The 6,771-nt window shown below is 52.3% G+C and overlaps 1 long non-coding RNA gene across 1 annotated transcript; it reads left to right on the top strand.

Moving 5' to 3' along the window:
* Window positions 1-654: 654 nt before the first annotated feature.
* LOC138746354 (uncharacterized) lies at window positions 655-6,454 on the top strand. The gene is made up of 4 exons (XR_011346895.1): window positions 655-765; window positions 1,891-2,080; window positions 2,698-2,778; window positions 6,093-6,454. It is a non-coding gene; the product is annotated as an uncharacterized lncRNA (long non-coding RNA).
* Window positions 6,455-6,771: the final 317 nt, after the last annotated feature.

The raw sequence follows: 6,771 nt of genomic DNA on the forward strand, positions 1-6,771 counted from the left end.
CACTGCAGGAGGCAGCGCAGACTCCCCCAACCTGAGCCACTGATGTCGAGATGAGAGGGACAGAAGTAGCCAACAGGCATGCCGATCAAGGTCAGACTCCCCCCCCACACCCACAGTGAGTGAGTTTGTACTGGCCATGGAGCGATTAGCCGAAGCCATTTGCCAGGATTCTGGCATTAAAGGTTTCAGAACAGGCCAGGAAGAGCATGAAATCAATTTATTTGCAGAAGTTGTTCTGATATATCTGACAGACCGGACACACTCATTGCCCAAGTTGTGCTTCACGCTGGAGGACTATGGGGAGATCTCTGGGTATAAGTTCTTTTGGGATATGTGCAAAATCATGTCACTTAGGAAGAGGGATTAGAGCCAATGTCAAGAAAATAGTCAACAAATGTGGAGGCAAAATGGAATCAAATATCTAGGAGTTAGAATAGATAACAACGAGTAATTTAGACCAGCTGAATTATTCTCCCCTTGCTTGGGGAAATTGAGGAGGATTTAAATGGTTGGATGTCCCTGCCCATTACACTAGTGGTGTCACAGAGAGGGGAGGTGTCACAGAGGGGGGAGATGATGACACAGAGGGGGTGATGATGTCACTGCATGGGGCAGCCATAGCTGAGTCGTGCCATGGCACAGCAATAAAAGAAAGATGTCTCTCCTGGAAGGGGATTCTGGCCCACGTGTCGGAGTAGGACGCTGTCTCATCCCAGGGACCCTCTGATCAACAGGGTTGTGTTTGGAAGCACCCTGCACCCATGGGTGAGATAAAGAGCCTGTTACAGGCTCCCCTACTGGGACAGAGACTCCTCTGGCACCATCCTTCACCCAGTGTGGGCGGAGAGAATGGAGGCTGCAATTAATCTCTTCTCCCCATCCTGAGTGCAGGGCACTTTATGAGGCAGCTGGAGGGTACTGGGGAGGGGAGAACAATGGCATGTGAGGGGATACAGGGATGGGGTCTGTAGGAGTGGAGGGGAGAACGAAGAAACGGGGTTTCACCAGGGGCTAATGTCAAGGGTGATTGGATCAGAGGTAGGGGACATAGGGTTGAGCTGGGGGGATGGGGTGCAAGGGGATGGAAGGCACTGGGGAAACCATGGGGGTGGTGTTGGGTGGGGGGAGAGTGTGGTAGAGGAATCGGGGCAGGGGAGAGTGTGAGGTGTCTGAGGGAGAAGAGAAGTTGCGAGGGGGATGGAAGGTAGACCTTTCAACAGAAATGGGACAGAGCTCCCCCTCCACCTGGAACGGGATCTATCCACTGAGAGACAGGACCGCTGCTCCACCCACCACCCCCCCCCCCCCCGGTTACAAGATCCCTTCCACCCTTGAATACACCCCCACACCCCCACAACTGGGATAAGATTCTTTGCCCCAGTGGACCTGGATCAAGGTGCTAGAAAGTGTTTCTGTTGCGGCGGACCCAACAGAGTTGAGCGGTGAAGAGTGGGGCTCTCTCCGCACCACCTGCTCCCTCAGGCGACGAGGTCTCGCTTGCATCATGGAAGATCACGGTGTTGCTGAGCTTCTGGGAATGTGGAGGGCTTCTGCTAAACCCGTGGTAGGGTTCAGAGTGGTTCATCTCCCCGGGACGTGCTGAAGGTCAAGGATGACCCGATCCTCCCATGGAGGGAGGGTTGTAGACAAAGTGAACGGCTGCGGAACTGGCCTCAGTCTGAGGAGAGTGATCAAAGAGGGACCTGGGGTGGCAATATTTCTACTGAGAGGCTGGAACAAACCACCAGAGGATCAATTCTGACATTTAGGTGATCCTTGGAAGGGAGTTAGAGGGAGGGGTAGAGACTAACTTGGACAGCAAGGCTAGGTTGGGATAAATGACCTGTTGTGTACCCTCTGGGTGTGTAAATGCTGCTGCTTCTGCCCCAGAGGACATGGCAATAAGGTCACAACAGAGGTGGCCTCACTGGGTCATGGACCCAACGTCTCCAAGGTGGTGTCCTGCACAGATGTTAAAATCATCGACAGTGGATCTTTCGGTGTGGTGTTGCAGGCAAGGCTGGTGGACTCCGGAGAGCTGATTGCCATCAAGAATATCTTGCAGGACAAGAGATTCAAGGTGAGGGGGAGGAGCAGTTGTGTGGAAATGGAAAACCCTGATATTTAACTTTAGGGCCTACAGCACGTTCACAGGCCCTTGCGACACATGAGCCCGTTTCACACAATTACACCCAATTGACAAACACCCCAAACACATTTTTGAAGGGTGGGTGGAAAGAGGAGCATCTGACAGAGACCTAAGCAGCCATGGGGTTTGGAAACAGAGAAAGTCACACAAACCCACAACAGCACCCCCCTACACATAACCCCCCACCCCACACACACACACACACACACACACACACACACACACACACACACACACACACACACACACACACCTGGCAAATAGCAGAGAATTTCTGCAAATTAATTGTTTTGTAGAAGCTGGGAAAACAATCATAAAAACTGAAATGATACTTCATTGAACCCCCTGACGAGTCCCCGCTCCAGTGACACGAAATGTTCCCCCCCACCCCGACTCTCGATGAGTCCCACACTTCGGCCTCCCTAGGAGTTCCCCACCTCTGACCTCTTGACGAATCTCCTCCCCGCCTCCCCCCTCAACTTGGACAAGTCGCCCCTCAGGGCCCCGACCCATCGCCCAGCCTTGCTGATGTTCCTCTCTCGCCATAGAACCGCAAACTGCAGATCGTGCGAAAGTTGGATCACAGCATCATCGTCCCTCTTCTCAACTTCTACTCCTCTGTAGTCAAGGTAAGATCCACCTGCACCCACTCCACCCTCACTCTGATGCATCTCATTTGCTGCTACCTTCCCCATTCCTTCAATCGATCTGTCTCGCTGCAGCCTCTCTGTTGCCTCCATCCTGCCCCTCTGACCAGTGCCGACTCTTTTACACTGGCTGCCCTGCTCCTCACCCATTAACTCATGACCTCTTGCCATTTCAACTCCAGACAGCAGCAGCCAAGACCACAAGACAAGGTCGCCAAATTCGGCCACTCAGCCCCTCCAGTCTGTTTCCCCAATTCATTTCATGAATGTATTTTCCCCCATAACTCACTTCCCCAGAACCTTTTCGTGCTCTTCCAAATCAACGCCTGCTCTGAATCTTCCCAACAACTCAGCCTCCACATGTTCAACCCCAGCCAACACCTGGCTGCAAACATTTCTCATCTCGAAACGTCAATGGTTTTTCTCTCCTGGTGAATCCTTGCCTCACGAGGGAGGGCGGTCAGAGCTGCACATTTTTGCAGTCTCACCAGAAGCTGAATGATGGGGCAGCGGACGGGTCCACTACGGCCTGTTGGCGCTCTGCTCGCTGAGCCCTTGGATTCATGCCATGTTGTGTTGAGCACTGGGGGCATCAGGCCTACAGAGAGCAGGAGGGGCTGGCACTCCTGTTGGGAGAGGTGCTGGATGTTGGTGGGTAAATCCAAAAGAAAGAGGAGGCTTATTTGAATCTGGGTCTGGACTATGTTCGCGAGACGGTTCACTGCATGGCCCAGCTCTTCAACAAGGCCAAGCAGCCCATTCCCATGATCTAGATCAAGGTGGTTGTGGGTCTGGGTGGTCAAGTTGTCCACTGGGGCAAGCTTGGATGGTGGGGATGGAGGATATGGAGGAGTTTACTGGCTGAGTCTCGCTGGGGACTGGATATCGATGAAGGGTGTATGAGGGTCTCAATGGGTATTGGTGAGGAGAGAAAGGTTAGTGAGGGGAGAGGGGTGGAGAGGATGATGAGGATGGATGTTGATTGGCAGGGAGGGGCCCTTCACCCACCTCCCCTTACCCTCAGGATCCAGACCTGGCCAGTGTGGAGGCAAAGTGGGTCATGTTATATTGTTGTGTTGCCAGATGTTCATGTACCAGCTGTAGCAGAGCCTGGCCAACATCCATCCTCAGGGGGTTTGCCATTGAGACATCAAGCCCCAGACGATGCTGGTAGATCCCGAGATGGCCTTCTTATTGCTCCTTTATTTCGGCAGGTAGATCCACCCGTGTCTGCCCGTTCACCACCTCAACGCGGTCCTGATCCCTCTCCCCAACACGGCCTTGTCCCCTCCCCACCAGCTCTCACCCCTCCCCCACCAGCTATCTACCCTCCTCCCTCTCCCAACTTGCCCCTTCCACAGCTTAATAACTAATTCTAAATAAGATTGTGGGGGGGCTTAGATGGAATGAACAGCCAGCAACTTTTCCTAAAGTGTCAGGGGCAAATCCCAGAGTGCATCCGCTTCAGGTGAGGGGAGATTTTTTTTATGCAGAGAGTTGTGAGAGCTTTGAATGCGTCACCGGAGAAAGTGGTAGTGGCTGGGAGAATAGGTACATTTAAAAGTCTCTGAGACGGGCATGTGGATGTAAGGGAACAGAATTTTTACATGATAGAGGAATTTGGGGATATGGCGAGAAGGCAGGTAGGTGGAGTTAGGTCATAAATTAGATCAGCCATGATCGTATTGAATGGCGGAGCAGGCTCCATGGGCCATTTTTGTCCTACTCCTGTTCCCACTTCCTATGTTCCTGTGGGTGTGCTACAGGTAAAGGTTGTGGAGAACATTTACAAAGGTCAGTACAGCCTTTATGGGCCAAAGGGCCTGTATTGGGCAGCAATCCTTGATGTTCTAATGGATGCGGAAGCTCTGGGAAGGGGTAAGGGAGGGACTGGCCAGGAAGTCTGCAGATGCTGGGGCCGAGGGCAATGCCCAAACATGCTGGGGAAACTCATGGATAGTTTTGTGAGGAGCAGGTCCTGCTTCACGAGTCAAATTGAGTATTTCGAGGAGGTGTCAAAGGAAATCGATGAAGGTCAAGGTCTGTATGTGCTGCACGAGGATTTTAATAAGGTGCTTGACAAGGTCCCCACGGTGGCCTCATTCAGAATGTCCGGAGGCATGGGATCCATGGAGCCTTTGCTGCGTGGATTCAGAATTGGCTTGTCTGCAGAAAACAGAGGGCAGTAGTAGATGGAACAATGACTAGTGGCGCTCCAAAGGGATCTGCTCTGGAACCCCTGCTCTTTGTGATTGTTATGAATGATGATGGGAGTGGAAGGGTGGGTACGTCAGGGGATGACACAGAGGTAGAGATGTTGTAGACAGTGTAGAAGGTTGTCATAGGTCATCCAGTTTGCAGAGAAGTGACAGATGGAGTTCAATCCTGTCAATCAGATGTACTTAAATAAGCAACTGGTCCAGGTTTATTTCCAGAGTAATTTTCAAGGGCACGAATAACAGTTATTCCAAAGAAGGTTGGAGACCCATTAAAAGAAGCTTCATATAGACCAATATCTTTATTGAATGCGGATTACAAGAATGTGCGGGCCGAGCACTTGGATAATGGCAGGATTATGAATAGTGTGCAGGACAGAGAAATATTTAGATCCTGCTCCATAAATCACTCAAGGTTGCTGTGCAAATTGAGAGGGAGTTTAAGATGGTGTATTGTGTGCTGGCCTTCAGGAGTCAGGGGATTGAGTTCAAAAACCGAGAGGTAACGTTGCAGATGTATAAAATTCTAGTCATGCCACACTTGGAATATTGTGTGCATTCCTGGGGCGAGAATACCAGAGGACGTCTAAATAAGGTGAGCTGAGGGAACTTTAGGCAAGACGTGAGGGGTACATTTTACTCACACAGAATTTAGTGGGTGGCTGGAATGCATTGCTGGGATAGTAGCGGAGGCTGGTCCAAAAAAGGCATTAAAAGGATTTTAATATGGACAGGAATTAAAGAAAAATGGTGTGAGGGAGGGAAGGGTAACATTGTTGTGGGGTAGGTTCAGATGGATCAGCTGAACGGTCTCGACTGATCCATCCATGATTGTCTAGCATCTTGCTGCCATATCGTGGAGAACCAGGGTGTTGCCTGATGGAGACCCATTGCTCTGAGCTCTGCAGAGATAGATCGTGGGTTTCGCCAAAACACACTTCCTCAGGTAAAGCAGAGGAAGGGGAAAGGCTCCAGTGTTCAGGGGTAGGGGGGATGATGGGGGAAGAGTTGTGACCCTCCAAAGTCATTGTGATCAGGCCTCAGAGACAGTATCTCTATCACTCATATTTCTCTTCCCAGGAGAAGGAGCGATGTCAGAGACAAGACACGAGTCCAGAAGAACCTCGCATCCCAGCTGAACAGAGGACGGACAACATCATGATGGCCTGAATCCCTCCCCTTCTTCTCCCTCTGGCCCTGCCAACCCCATTCCCTGCCTTTTCCATGTCCCTTCACCCACTTCCCCTCTTCTCCTCTACCCCTCCTCCATCCCAACCCCCTCCCGCTTACCTTACCCTTCCCCTGCCCTCACCTATGCCCTAACCCCAGCCCTCCACCCTTCACCTCCCCCTTCCCCTCTCCCCTTCCCTTCCCCTTACCCCTTCCCCTTCCCCTCCCCCTTCCCCTCCCCTAACCCTCCCCCTTCCCCTCCCCTTCTCCTCCTCCCCTTCCCCTCCCCCTTCCCTTTCCCCTTCCTACCCCTAACCTAGGGGAAGGAGGGGGAGGGGAAGGGAGTAGGAGAAAGGGGGTAGTGGAAGGGGGTAAGGGTAGGGGTTGTGGTAAGGGGTAGGGTAGGGGGTGCGGGTATGGGGCAGGGGTAGGAGGTAGGGTTCGGGGAAGTGGGTAGGTTGTAAGGGATAGGGTAGGGGTAGTGGTAGGGGTTGCGAGTATGGGGAAGGGCTAGGAGGTAGGGTTAGGGGAAGGGGGTAGGTTGTAAGGGATAGGGTAGGGGATAGTTGTAGTGGGTGTGGGTATGGGG

This window comes from Narcine bancroftii, chromosome 11 (genome assembly GCF_036971445.1).
Source record: "Narcine bancroftii isolate sNarBan1 chromosome 11, sNarBan1.hap1, whole genome shotgun sequence".
Classification (NCBI taxonomy): Eukaryota; Metazoa; Chordata; class Chondrichthyes; order Torpediniformes; family Narcinidae; genus Narcine; species Narcine bancroftii.